General features: G+C 50.5%; 1 long non-coding RNA gene across 3 annotated transcripts in view; it reads right to left on the bottom strand.

Annotated features, from left to right (window-relative positions):
* The window catches only part of LOC140594689 (uncharacterized), a 56,639-nt gene extending 41,818 nt beyond the window's left edge, over nt 1–14,821 (bottom strand). For all 3 annotated transcript variants that reach the window (XR_011995800.1, XR_011995801.1, XR_011995799.1), the window contains exons 1-2: nt 14,530–14,821; nt 12,614–12,685 (exon numbers count right to left, since the gene is read on the bottom strand). This is a non-coding gene — a long non-coding RNA (uncharacterized lncRNA). The remainder of the gene's footprint in view (nt 1–12,613; nt 12,686–14,529) is intronic.
* Between the last annotated feature and the right edge of the window lie 405 nt (nt 14,822–15,226).

Raw genomic sequence — 15,226 nt, 5'->3', positions numbered from 1 at the left:
TCCGTGAAGCCCCCCCACGGCCCCTCACTGCCTCTGCGCAGCTAGTCCTTGCTCGGGCCTCCCCTGACCTGCAAACCGTGGAAGGCACCCGCCTCCCCTCTCACCTGGGCCTCCTCCTCCACGCAGACTCTGTGGGGGTGCTTCCTGCGGGGAGCTCTCCAGGCTGCCAGGTCCTGCTGCTGCTCGGGTGGGACCCCGGGATGGGGTGAGGGGGCCTCTGATTTGCCCGTTGCCTCTGTTTTGGAGGAGCAGCCCCTGGAGGGACCTAGGCCCTAGCAGCCCCTGGCCCTAGAGAGACTCTGCCCAGACTCAGATGGCCGAGCCACGGGCAGGCACGGACACCTGTCGGCAGCACTACCAGGCCTGGATGGTTCTGTATTACCCTCGGCCCCTCCTCTCCTGCTCCTGCCTTCGCTGCCGAGCTCCCTTCCCACCAGGGAGGGCCACAGAGACCGGGTACAGACAGGGAGTGACAGGACGCCCAGAGGCGACCACTGGAGGGGCACAGGTGCCCCGGACAGCCTGAGGGGCCTGGTGAGTCCCCTGAAAGCAGCACCCGGGCAGTGGCAGGGCCCGTGACTGTTGGGGCCCCAGGGAGAAAGCAGCCAGTGCTCAGGATGGATTCCGGGCAGGGGATCAGCAGGTGGCCCAAATTCCAAATTGGAGCCAGACTGTCTACCCTGATGGAGAGAGACCAGAGGCCTACCCAGGAAATAGGTCTCAGGAGAGGATTTTCTGACCCATCCCAGCCAACACCACCCTCATGACCTCTCACTTGCCTGAAGTCCTCAGGGAAGACTCAGGGAACACCCTGCCCACCCCACAGGCTGCCTCCAGCCCAAACTGCACAGCAGTGAGAAGGCGGGGTGGGGGTGGGGGGCTTCATGAAGTGCAGCAGACACAGCATCTGCAGGCGGGCACTAGAATCAGCGGGGTCCCCGCCAGAGCTGAGTCGGGATTGGGGGGCACTGGCCAGAGTGACCACCTGCCCCCACCCTTGCCCCTCAGCCTGGCATCCCCAGGAAACCGTGGGCTGGCCCCATCCCACTTTGTCTGTCCCCAGGCCTCCTGGAGGATTCTCTGCGGCCCCTCAGCCACCCCACACTTCCTCAACGTCTGCCCTCTTCCCCTGGCCACCCCAGGCCCCTGGGCCCACCTCCCCTGGGTTCTATTCTTCATTGGCCAACAGCTGACTTAGCTTGAAGATCCTTATCAATGCTACCCCACTACCCCTTCTCCTGTGTCCTAAGCCTTGACCTCCTGGAGTCCTTTACCCCGTGCTTGCCACTGCATTTGCATCAACCGCCCTCCACCCAGCACTCCCCCACCCCCAAACTAATCTATAGGTCCCTTGAGGGCAGAGACCACACCATCCCCAGTGTCATGCTTCCCCTCTGCCCACCTGACCCCTTCCTCTCCTGCAGCTCCTTCAGCAACTGAGGCTCTTCCTTTAGCTAACCTTTGTAGACAGGAAGTCCTGCCTAACATCTAGCCTAATTCCGCCCTGCTTGTAGTATGTTTCCATTCCTCCGTGGAGATGGAAAGCGGTGGATTATCTTCTCCTAAATAATAACCCTTCTTAGGCTTTAAGACTATTATTAAGTCACCTTTGAGCCACTTTCCTTCTCCAGGCTAAGTAATTCCAGTTCTTTTCATGTTCCTTCAGAATGTTACTCCCTGCCCTGTAATTAGCTTGGCAACGCTTGTGAATTCACTCCAGCTTCTCCACACCTGGGATGAAGATGGCATTCAAGAGGGTAACAGAAGGAATGGAATTGAGGGCCTACTGTGTGCCAGGGACTACCCCCCCGCCACCCCCCCCACACACACACACACCCACGCACTAAATTTAATCTTCCTAGCAATTAATGAGCAAGCTCCTTGCCCCATTCTACAGATGAGGAAACAGAGGCTCACTATGGTTGGCACGGTTTCTCAATCTAGGCATTAAGAACATTATGGGACAGATCATTCTTTGTCGTGGGGACTGTCCTGTGCTCTGTAGGATGTTTATTTAGCAGCCTCTCTGGCCTCCCCCCACTTGATGCCAATAGCAAAAACACACTCCCAACTGGGACAATCAAAAATGCCTCTAGACGTTACCAGGTGTCCTCTGGGTGACAAAAATCACCCTGTTTTTGAAAACTACTGGGTTAGGGGTATTTCCCAGAGATCACTCAACTCCTAAGTAACAGAGACTAAACTCAGCTCTGTCAACTTCGAAGATTTTTCTTTCCACTATCTCCTACAACCTCCTAAGGCAGAGTCTCACTCGGGAAAACTCTGGGAGAATATTAGTATGTTTTGTTCTGTATCCCCTCCCACCCTAACATTTAATCCTCTGTGTCCCTGGGATCAAGTAATAGATTACTCTGCTCCAGGCCTAACCCCAACGCTCTCCAGGATTGCCCATACTCAATTTGAAAGCATTAGTTTGGGTCCACTGAGACCATAGGAACTTTTTAAAAAATTATTAATGTTCAATCAATTTCTGGGTATCATTAATTTCAGCCCCCTTCAGGCACCTGAAAGCAAACAGCAAACTCCTCCCGCCTTCTCCAAGAGCCAAAGGTCTAATCTGGGAACTGGCCGTGAACAGGAGCAGTTCCAACACTTTACTGGGAAAGGCACACACCATTCTTGCATCACCCCTAAGCAGGCATTTGGAAAGTAGGAACACTGAGTCCACCGAGCAGTTGCTTAGACTAAAGATGCCAAGCAGCCAGTTTAAGGAATCCACTGAGAGCAGCGTTGGCGCAGTGAGGACACTGCCATAAACCAAGGCAGATGAATATCGTGGACTGCAAACTGTGATGGAGACGTGCGTGCTGACGGGATGCGGTGGGATGGAAGCAGGTGCCTGCACGCTGCACTTGCCACTTCAGCGCTTTAGACCAGCCCGGGGGCCCACACTCTGCTCTGAGGCAGGTTCCCCACTCCTGGTTTTACCTCCTCTCTTCCAGGTGCCAAACGTGGGGGAAAATGCCAGGCTCGTACAGGATGAACTTTTCCCTTGTTCTCCTGGGCATTCACAGGAAGCCACACAGAGCCTTACTGCAGCTCCTTCTTTTGCCTCCATCTGTCAAAATCAAGCTTCTGCTTCAAGTCCCGTTCCAGTCCACGTCTCTCAACCCCGCCAAACCAGTCTGCTGGTCTCACCCAAACATACAATTTCCCCCTGAACATTCCTTTTCTCATCCGTTCTGTCTACATCAAGCTTCTGAGAATCTGGGCCCTATTCTAGGCACTGGGGATACAGCAGCTTGCAAAACAGACAGAAATCCCTGTCCTCATTCTTGGGAGGAAGGCCTGACATTCTGGAATTATTTCTTTTCTTTTCTTTTCTTTTCTTTTTTCTTTTCTTTTCTTTTCTTTTCTTTCTTTTCTTAAGATTTTATTTATTTATCCACGAGAGACACACAGAGAGAGGCAGAGACACAGGCAGAGGGAGAAGCAGGCTCCCTGAGGGGACCCCAATGTAGAACTCGATCCCAGGACTCCGGGATCATGCCCTGAGCTGAAGGCAGACGCTCAACTGCTGAGCCACCCAGGTGCCCCTGGAGTTATTTTTTTCTATCTGGATGCCTTGGCCTCGCCCATCCCATCTTATTGCTTAATAACCCAAGCCTTCCCTCATCTATAGGTCTGACCTCACCTCCTCCATGAAGCCCTCCTTCTTTATCCAAGGCAATGTCACTCCCCATTCTGGACTTCTATTGCTTTTATTCTATGAGCCACGCTCCCCGTGCATGGATGTATGTATGCATCGTGCATTGCTTCTCACTGTCTGTGTGTGTCTGTCCTATCTCCCAACACTAATGTAAGCTCCCCAGAGGGCAGAAGACAGGTCTGTCTCACCTCTGTGGCCCTGCGGCACCCAGCACAGTAGCCTACAGAGAGAAATGGCATATTAGAAAAATAACAATAACTAGTATTGACACACGCTTACAAAGGCCCAACTGTTGTCCCAAGTACTTCTTAAGGATCAGCTCGTTTGATCCTGACAAGAAGCCCATAGGGGCTTGTGGGGAGGGGCTCACGCAGGGGTAGAAACACAGGTGGAGGTGATGGTGGTGGCAGCAGCAGCAAGGAAAATATTGTGTGCCAGGAGGAGCAGGCCTGGTGGCAGCAGAACGTGGGCTTCCGAGCAGGACCTGGACTGAAGTCCTGGCTCCACCGTTTCCCAGCTGGGTGACCTTGGACAGGTGACTTCTCTCGCCTTAGCTCTTGTGTCCTTTCCAATGACGGGATAATGACAGCATCCGCGTCATAGAAATGCGTGACAATGACATGAACTAGTGCAGATGGCATGCCCCAAGCACAGCACCTGACACACCAGAAGCACTCAACGCGGGTGCCTATTATTATTACGGTCATCGTCATTGTTATCCCCCCCTTCCGAGAATCGCCACCACCTGCTTCCTGTCCCACGGCTGGCCCAACCACCACCACCACCACCACCAACCCCGTCCCCGCTGCACGCACGTGCACACACACACACACACACACACACACACGCAGCCCTCCTCCCCACATCCTCGATGGAGCAGAGGAATCCTTGAGTGCAATATTCTGAGAAGAGACTCTTCAGTTGCCACTTTGTTCCTCCTCTTCCAACAAATGAGCCCTGAAACCAATAAATCCCAGAGGTCACGTCTCATTTATAATAACCCAGGGCCCTGGGGCCAGAGAGGGGGGAGCTCTACCTGGGGTGCTGCCAAAGCATCGAGGGCTCAGAAATACAAGGGCCCAAGGGGACAGCCCAGGAAGCCAGCTGCAGGTGAGATGAAACCACCTCTTCCTCAGCCACTGCGAACCTCTGGACTTCGGCTGAGTGCTCTCTCCAGAAGGCTTGTGCTGCTGCAGACATACACTAGTGGGCTCCAAGTGTAGGCACAAAACAGTCTCCCGGGGGAAGCAGCTCTGTGCTTGTCAGCGACTAGTCCTAAGCTTCACCCACCTTCTCGTTGAGTTCTTTAGCTCTGCAGCCTATGACCTTTGTCACTCCGTGTCTTGCAGGGTAGGTCCCAGGAGTGCCAAACCCTCCACCTTGCTCATACTGTATGGCAGCCTCCTTCTCCCTGGCTTTCATCTATGCATCCCTCCATTACTGCCTGCAGCAGCGAAGCATCAATTATACACTCCAATTATGTGATTATGCATATTTTCACTAATTAATAATAATTCTTGCTACTCATCCTGCCAACTCCTATTGGAGTACCTCAGAGGCCATTCGAGAGGATAACTTGAAGCTTTGACATGAGGAGGGAATGAGCGAGGCCTGTAGAACTTCTGGGATGAAAGGGAAACTGAGTCACCACAAGGCACCTCCTCCAAGTCTGTGATAGAGGTGACCACTGACTCTAAGACTTGGCTTTGTCTGGTTAGATTATTTACCCAAACGTATGGGCCTGTTGGATGGTGCTGCTACATGGAAGGTGGCAGGAAGAAGAAAGTAGTTTGACCAAGGGGCGGTGCTTTGTGGGTGTCACATTGGTTGACATTAAGTTTAAAAGTTTCGGGATCCCTGGGTGGCTCAGCAGTTTAGCGCCTGCCTTTGGCCCAGGGCATGATCCTGGAGACCCAGGATCGAATCCCATGTCGGGTTCCTGGTGCATGGAGCCTGCTTCTCTCTCTGCCTATGTCTCTGCCTCTCTCTCTCTCTCTCTGTGACTATCATAAATAAATAAAAATTTAAAAAAATTTTTAAAAAAAGTTTAAAAGTTTCTCTTATTTCTGGAAATCTGGATTTTTTTTTTTTTTTTTTTTTTGGTTATATATAATACTGTGTCCTCCCCTCCTGAGACTCATTAACACACTGGGAAGTTACCTCATGATCTGGACAAGAGCATTGCTCTATTTCCAGGGATCATATTTCAGAGTAGGATAGCCCTGGGAGATCACGTAGTCCAGCGTCATCGTTCTTCACAGCAGAAGCTTGAAGCTCAAGCCAATAAAAACTACAAGTATACCTCAACATCATGTCCATTGTCAAATTCAATTATCAAGACAACACCATGAGGTATATTTCACTATTCCCATAGTAAGGAGAAAACGGGTCTTACAAATTTGCCCAAGGTCACACTGCTTCTAAGTGACAGAGCTGTGACTAAAGCCAGGTTCCAGTATATTCCAAAACCAATGACTTTTTCACCGTGTCATGTTGATAACACAGCCAATTAGTGGCAGAAGACTCGAACACTTTGATGCATATGACAAATCCATGAGCTCTTGGAATAGAAGATAAGCCAAACTGACAAAGAGAACAAGACATTCCATCCTTAAGCTCAGTCTTCCTGAAGCCAAATTTCATTTTGATCAGTACAGTCAGACAGCAGTCCCAGTCATTGAAAAGAAAATCAATCAAAACAGTTTGCAGGCTGAACAGACTGATCAGTGTAAGAGACCTGATGAGTTCAGGTCTTACAGTTCATCCAGGTCTGAGTTTAAGCCTTGAGTGATGTTGGGATTAGATGTGCATGCCGCACAGTGACAGCCTCATGGGACCGAGTCCCGCCACCGGTGTGCTATGGCCCGGCTCCCCTGCTGCCCAGCTGCCTGGAGCCAGGACCAGCATGGAGAGCTAGACATGTGGGTCCCTCAGCCCCACCCCCAACCCCAACGGGGAAACCAAGGGTCAGGACCTTGTTTCTATTGACTGTGGCCAAGGGCAAAGCTGGCTTCAATGGGTTTGCAGAGTCAGAACTTAAACCCAGGAACAAGAGAACCTAAAAAAATGGAGGTGAAACTCTGGGTCTGCCACTCCTCCCAACAACCCTCCACCCCACAGGAATCTGCCCAGTAGGGGAACCCAACAGAGAGGTGGCCAATAGCCAAGCACTGAACCATCCCCATCACAGAAATGGGTCTGAGACCCCTGCCTCTGCCCCAGCTGCTTGGTTCTGGGAAAATGACAAAACCCCAGCATTCCAGTTCTAGATGTGAGCTTGTCTCCCTCTCACAGGTGGGACATCTTTTTACCAGTCCTTTTCATAGAACTGATTCGCTGTACTGCAAATGAATTTTCTGTATGATCTTCTTTTGCCTCTACTAGAGATTGAGAGAGTTGGTACTGGAGGGCTGTTATGTACAAATAGAGGAATGAATGGCCCATAAGTACGTGAAAAAATGTTCAACATCCTTAGTCATCAGGGAAGTGCAAATTAAAATCACAATTAGATACCACTACCCGCCCATTAGAATGACTAAAATCTAAAAGAATGAAATGCTGAGTGTTGTAAGGATATGGAACACCACACGTGCACCACGCAGCCCCATGAAATGGACTCTTGTCCAGTCCTGGTGAGAGTATAAAATGGTACAATGCCCATGTTGGGAAAATAGGCAGTTTCTTAAAAAGGTAAACACGCAGTTACCCATACACTAGACCCAAGATACACTGAACCCAACATAGGCTGGATCCGATCATTCCACTTCTAGATATTTACCCAAGAGAAATAAACATGTCTACACAAAGACCCACACATGTCCATTCATTGCAGACTGATTTGTAATACCCCAAACTAGAAACAACCCAAATAACCATCAACAAGTGAAGAGAGGGATCCCTGGGTGGCGCAGCGGTTCGGCGCCTGCCTTTGGCCCAGGGTGCGATCCTGGAGACCCGGGATCGAATCCCACATCGGGCTCCCAGTGCATGGAGCCTGCTTCTCCCTCTGCCTGTGTCTCTGCCTCTCTCTCTCTCTCTCTCTCTGTGACTATCATAAATAAATAATAATAAAAAAAATTAAAAAAAAAAAAAGAAAACATACAATCCCATAAACAGTAGGCAAAAGAGTTAGAGACATTTAAAAAAAAAAAAAACAAGTGAAGAGATACACAAACCGTAATGTAGCTATACAATCAGTGGAATATTGCTCAGGAAAAAAGGAACTGCTCATACTTGCAACACAATGGATGCATCTCGAAAAAAATTATACCAAGTGAAATAAGGCAGATAAAAAGAGTACACAGTACATGCTCCCATTTATATGAAATTCTACAAGGGAGAAATCTCAGCTATAGTGACAAGAAAGCAAATGAGTGATTGCCTGGGACCAGGAATGGTAGGTGATTGGAAAGGAAGCAGCACAGGAGAAGCTTGGGGTAGTGGAAATGTTCATGCCATGACTATGGTGGGGCTTACACGGGGGTATGCGTGTGTCAGAACACATGGAGCTCTACACACTCAAAACAGACCTGTAAATTCTACCACAATAAAGCTGTGAACAGGCCATGTACAAGATTATTATGAACAACACTAAGAATGGATTTAAATAAAACCTTTAAATTATTATTTGAATCCGACCCAAACTTAGAATAAAAAGAACAAATGTCAAATAAATGTTCATAAAAGAAAATACACACACACATACACACACACACAGATGCTGTTGTTGATGGACTCCGTCCTGGAGACCCAGGAAGACCTGAAAGCTGCCCCTAAGGAGATTCCTTAAAGAGATAGAATATAAACACAGGAGGGAAGCAAGATAAAGAAATAAGTTTTTCATCAGTCATAGTGCTGCTCTCAAACTCCACTGTGGAACCCTAGTAAGCTAGCCCAGCCCATGTGGAAGTGTCCTTTTGCTAGGCCAGGTGGCCTTGAAAGGCATAAAGCCACATGAGCCCCACCCTGCTCCTGCCCCCAGCACTCAAACCCAGGTCTCTGACTTTGTTCAGCCCATGTAAGCCACGACCATGGGCACGAGAGGAAAAGAAGCCAGGAATGGGCATTCACTCAGGATTATTTCATTTCTGAGAGCATCACCCACTGGCACAGACAGCCTAACCCATGGCCAGCACATCTTTCCTCTAAAGCAGGGTTTACAAATTCCAAGTCCTACAGGGGCCCATAAGTAAGATATAGGAATGGGCAAAGTGGGACTACCATGAGACAAGGGGGAGTGGTGGGGATTGAGGTTTCCCCAGGTATACGTACCTCCTATGTAAAAGGAGCACCATTCCATAGGGCCAGCCCATTGTTGGCAAGTGGGGAGTAGGACTAGTGTTGTTAGGCCTTCCCATTTCTCAAGAGAAGCCAAAAATTCAAGCTTTTATGTGAAATGTCTCTATTTTAAATATTGGCAAGAAGTTTTAAAATTTTAAACATGGTATGAGCCAAACAAAATATAGACTCAGGCCAAAGCAATGAAGAGCCACCAGGTTGTGATACTGCTCTAGAGGCTACCGTGGCAGCATCCAAGGGTTGTGTTCACCACTGAAAAGATGGTGCTTAGCCTCCCGGTCAAGGCATAAATCCTCTATCCAACATTTCCAGCAAGTTGTTTTCCAGCTCATTCGTAAATCTCCAGTGACGGAGAGATTGACTGTTCCATCATATGATGGGTCACTTTATCCTCTATGCCCTTCAGCTGGCTCTGACTTCCTCCAGGACGCAGCCAAGATGCCATCTACTCCAGGGAGCTTCCCCTCATCCCCATACCTAGACTGGAGATTCCCCATGTTTGCTTCCATGGGCCCCTAGACTTCCCCATCTCAATACTTTCCATACCTGTCTCAGAGCTCCTGGAGGGTGGGGGTTGAGGGAGAAGGTGTATATCCTGTGATTAGTGCACATAGTAGGTATATGAGCCAGCCTTTTCTGATTGCAAGTGCTACAGATCTATCAGATTACTTAAGTAAAAAGGAATTATATCCTCCATATAAGTGGCCAGGAAGGCATAAGGCCGGACTCAGGAATGACTGAATCAGGGCTTCATAGGGTGTCAGCCTTATCTGATCTCACTCCACCTCCAGCTCTGCTCTCCTCTGCACACTGACCTCCATCTCAGCGTCCATGTGGGAGCAAGATGGCGGCCAAGGGGGAGGGTAATGCAAGGTGTACGTGCGCATCATTATTATCTGCCTTGTATGATAAGGAATTGGAGGCACAAGGTATGAAGTAACTTGCTCCAATCACACAGCTATGAAGTGAAGGAGGAAGGGGACAGAGGAAGCAGTCTGCCCCCTGCACCTGTGCATTACACCCTATGTAATCCGGCCCCTCAAGATATGCCTTTTTCTTGGTCACTTCCAGATGTGGCCTCCTACGGGCAGGCAGCCTTTGTCTAAGTGCTGCAGCTAACATCCTCTCCCTGCCCCCTACAACATCAACAGTATATAATAGAACAGAATAAGTCCTGATGAGCAAGAGAACGGGAGACAACCGACGCAGAGGGTACCGACCCATAGCACACACCTCTCTTGGTACTTGGTGGACAGCAAGGTTCTTAGCCCTTCGCTGTGTTTTCTGGGCAAGCTCCCTTGCCCCCTGCCTTCCATGGCCATGGTTGAGGTGGACACGGGAAGATACAACCTCTAGAAAGTAGCTCTCTACTTAATGAGGTAGGGACCTGGGGACCACTCTAGCTGATGCATCTTACATAGATTATTGAATAAATTGGCTGTTTCTCTTCTAGGATAATTCCCTTGGGTCTTTGGTAGGCTATTGGTGTTTGCTTCTGGGCTGGTCCATGGGTTCCCACCTGAAGCCAGAACCCTTGTTGAGACACAGTCCTTGGAGGTATAGACCAGTACTCTGCCCATCCCCCTAGCCAAGAGGTTCCCAGCCCCCAAGGTGCTCTCCACCTATCTAATTGCAAACAATGGCCTTGGGGTAAGAGGGGATAATCTTGCTCCTTGAGCCCTACCTACCACATCTCTTTCATGGAACAGGGGCTCATCACTGGTGACTGGGAAGGGCCTAGGGGACTGGTGCATTCCCAGGATCCACTCTGATTTTTTGCAGTTTCCCACTTCCCTGCCCTTACACTAATTTTAGGTTGGGAAAAATAATTTAGCTTTCCAACCCCGCAGGCCTCCGTATTTCTGGATTCTCAGCTGTTTTGGATTTCAGGCCACAGGCAGGAAGTGGCTCTCCTAGTCAATCAAGCCTCATGGAAAAACCCTCTGCTCTCAAGCAGGCCAGCTTCAACCTCAGCTTTGTCACTTCCCAATCGGGCCTTCCTGGAGGTCACTCTGCGTGACAAGGGACCAGTCTTTTCACGCAGGGTGCCCCGTCCTCACTGCCCTGCACCTACCTCCACGCAGAGTGGTGTGCCACTCACAATTTCCCGCTCCTGGAACTAACATCTGTACCAGTTTTGTTTAAAAAGTAATAAAAGAAGCAAAACTATCCTAAGTGGAAAAAAAGATGAGTTGGCTCATCGACCTGAAAATCTGATGTCTGGCTCCAGGCGCAGCCAGATTGAAGGCCTCACAATGTCTGCAGGTCACAGTCTCTCTGTTTCAGAGGTTTTGTCTCAGGATAACACATGGTCCATAGTTCCAGACCTATGTCCTCACCGATTAATGTCCAGCAGGTTAAAGTTAGAGCTTTTCTTCTCCAGTAACCAAACTATCCCCTGACCCCTCGCCCCAGAGTACATTCTCACTGGACCAGACTTGTCCCAGGTCCATCCTTGCAACTGGTCACACTGCCCTGGAGATGCTGTGCTCTCCACGGGAATGAAGATAAAGGGGATTTCTTTCCAGAGGAGCTGGGGTACAGATGCCTCCTACAAGGCCAGCGGAGGCCTGGTGACCAAAACAGCAGGAGTCCATACAACTGATGCTCAGTAAGTACCTATTCCCTGAATGAACACACAAGGGACCCGCCTCTGAACAGGAGCAGGGAAGTACGCTGGAAATGAATGACGTCTGGTTTTTCTTCCTTACTCAGGCAAGTCTGAGCCAGCAAGAACAGTATGTCCTGAGAACATGTTTACATTAACAGTGAATTCCCAATGATCAGAATTGGCAGATCCTCTCTGGATTATCCAGATCATGTGTTTAACTCTCCCCTGCCACCATCCAGGGTCCTCTGGCACTGTGGGGCTCCAAGCAGAACCCACAAGGCCAAACTAAATGACTTTAAAGTTCCCTTCATTCAACAAGACCTTGCCCCATTGCTCTAGACTGAACTGTATCCTCCCCAAATTCACATGAAGGAGCCCCAGCCCCCAGGGTGACTACATTTGGACGTACGAGTAATTAAGGTGAAATAAGTCATAAGGATGGGGCCCTGGTGCAATAGGATTCATGTCCTCCTCATAAGAAGAGGAGGAGAGGCCAGAGCTCTTTATGTGCACACACCAAGGAAAGGCCACATGAGCTCATAGCAAGAAGGTGACCATCTACAGGCCACCAGGCGACTCTCACCAGGAAGGGAACCCTGCATCTCAGACTCCCCTACCTCCAGAACCATAAGAGAGAACATCCACTGTTCGAGCCACCCTGTCTATGGTATTTTGTTGTAGGAGCCAGAGTGGACGAAGACACACCCATATGCCCGCCACCACACAGTGTGTACCCAGGGAGTGTAAGCTCATCTCCATATCTGCCCAAGCAAAGCAGATGTAGGAAAGCAAATCCGCTTTTGGCAGGAGGAGGCGGGGATAGGGCTGTGCTGGGAGGTCATAAAAATCCTCCAGAGCCAGACCTGAGTAGTGAGATGTGCACATGCATGCACATGAGTATACACCTCGTATGTGGTTTGGGATTATAGGCCTTGCTGCCTCCAGCCACTGGCATGGGGGCTCAGGACCTGACCATCCTGGCGGGGCCACCACACTGTCCAACCCGATACAAACTAGGAAGTGTGTGGACTCACTGTTGCTATCCACGAGCCTCTTCCAGATATGCTTCGGGGTTTGTCCTGAGCTGGGCTCCCTGGAAGCCGAGGCTGAGAAAAGCAAACATGTGCGAGGAATTTATTAGAGGGATGCTACCTGGAGAACCCGATCAGATGGCGGCGCTGTTAGTTAGCACCGGGAAGGGAAGGGTGTGGATTTCCAGCAAAGCCCCAATCTCAGCCTGAGCCCATGGAAAGCTCTGGAATGTAAATGCCACTGTAGAGTTTTTTTCCCCCCAAGTTGAGGCAAAACTACCAGGCTTCTGTGTCCCTGCCTGGAGGTGGTGGGTGAGGGTGAGGGGTGAGGTCACCTGCCAGGTGCGTCCAGGTGAGGGGGGCTCCAGGAGCCCCAGAGCAATCCTCTGAAGGCTGCCCATGCGAGCTGTGAGCAGCGGGGCACACAAGCAGGGGCACAGAAGCATGAGAGGGACACGAGGGGACCTGGGCAGGGCCCCAGCCACATCCACTGCAGATGCAAAAGCAGAGATGTTGTGTTAGCTCACTTACCCTGAGCCCCACAGGAGCAGGCCCAGAGAAGTGGGGGCTTCTAGTCCTCCGGGTTCCTGACTCTGAGGCGTTTCCCTCTACTCCACCTTGCTCCTGGTACCTTCCCGGTACGTGGCCTTTCCTTCATTCCATCCCTCCAGACCGCTCCAGGCTGGAGACAAGGTGGCTTGCTGGAAATCGCCCTTCTGCTCCTCCACCCCCACCCAGCCCAGGTCCCCAGCGGCGAGCAGGACACTGAGTCCTGGTTCCCCCTAAATGTGCAGCTCTGGCAAGGCTTCCTTCTCACCAGATGGATGACAGCAAGTTCGCTTTCTGTATCAATCACGTCACAAATCATTAAGCATATTGACACGGAGAGGAGCCAGCCTCAGCGCCTGCAAAGGGTGGGGGGTTTTCCACCCCTGAGATGGGCGGGGGGACTCTTCTGCCCTGTGCTCAGCCAGGAGGCCTGCTCTCTCCAGGGCCCAAGACCGGGTTCCTTGGACCCACAGGGTGGACAGAGTTCACGGTGATTTATCTCATCCCTGTAAAGGCCCTTCCAAGGCCCTTCTGTAGCCAGGGACAGGAGGGGCTGCCAAAGAGAGAGCAGTCCGGCTCTGAATTCATCCAACAGCTAGAATGGGTCTCATATACTCAGGACCTCCACCTGTGTAGACCATCAAGGAGCCTCCAAGTTACTCCAAGGTCATATCTTCCAACCCCCACCTCTGGGCAGAACCACACTCTCTGCATCATGAGAATCTCAGCACTTTCTAACATGATCTCACAATCCCCAGAAAAAACCTCCATGCGGTTCATATTTTGATTGGTATTTTACAGAATTGGCCCAGAGAAATCCAAGGTCACACAGCTGAAGAAGCAGCAGGGGCTGAGTTTCAAACTCAAGCCTGTGTGGCTTTACAGTCGGTCCCGGTAACCACCAGCGCTATATTCTTTGCCTTTCAACTGAGACTTCCCCCCTGTAATCCTGTTACACAGTCCTCAGGATCCCTGCTTTCTGATATCTAAATTAATCCCCTCTATTTATAATGTAAACCTACCTCCTGTCTCTTCTATAGAGTCCACCTTTATAATAAACTTCATTTCCTAGTGGACAGAAGGTGGCTCAACCCTCTGCCTTTCCTTTTCCAGATACACTTGTAATGGTTGAGCTCACGTGGAGGAAAAAGGGAGAGGAGAGGAGAGGAGAGGAGAGGAGAGGAGAGGAGAGGAGAGGAGAGGAGAGGAGGGGAGGGGAGGGGAGGGGAGGGGAGGGGAGGGGAGGGGAGGGGAAGGGAGGGGACAGGAGAGGGAAGGGAAAGGAGAAGACAAGGTTACGTGGTAGACAGAGTGACCCCCTCCCCTTAGAGATGTCCATAGCCTCGTTCTCAGAACCCAGGAATTGTTACCTTACCCAGTGAGACGAACTTCACCAGTGTGGTCCAGTTTAGGATCTTGAGATGGGAAGATTGTCCTGGATTTCTTGGGTGGGCCCAGTGTAACCAGAAGCGTCCTTACAACAGGGAACAGGTGTGTAACAGTGCCAGCAGGGGTCAGAGAGGGGCATTTGAAGATGCCACATGGCTGGCTTGGAAGCTGGAGGGAGAAGCCACAAACCAGGACACGAGGCAGGCCTGGAGCAGAGAGAAGCAAGGAAATGGGTTTTCCTGCCAGAGCTTCCAGAAGGAACGCAGCTCTGCTGACGCCTTGACTTGGGCCCCGCGGGACTGATTTTGGACCTCTGACCTCCAGAACTCTAAGGCAATAAATCTGCGTTGTTTAAAGCCGCTCTGCTTGTGGTCATGGTCACAGGAGCAAGAGGAAACTAACCCGGCAAGTGAAACAAGAACATGGCCGAGGGGTTAGGAATCTGTTCTGGTGACAAATTTCCACAGGGTCGTAAAATCTGGGAGGAACCCTGAGAGCTCATCCAGCCTCCCTTCCTCATTTTGTACAGGAGCAAACTGTAACATTGACAATCCTTCTGTGCCTCGGTGTCTTCATCCATAAAATGGGCACGTTCACAGCCACCCCTCAGGAGTTTGTGAGCTGTAAGTAAAAGACTGTCACCTAAAGCGCAGTCAGAATGTAAGCTATTGTCACAGG

Source organism: Vulpes vulpes, chromosome 12 (genome assembly GCF_048418805.1).
Source record: "Vulpes vulpes isolate BD-2025 chromosome 12, VulVul3, whole genome shotgun sequence".
Taxonomy (NCBI): domain Eukaryota; kingdom Metazoa; phylum Chordata; class Mammalia; order Carnivora; family Canidae; genus Vulpes; species Vulpes vulpes.
This window is presented reverse-complemented; position numbering and strand designations above follow the sequence as displayed.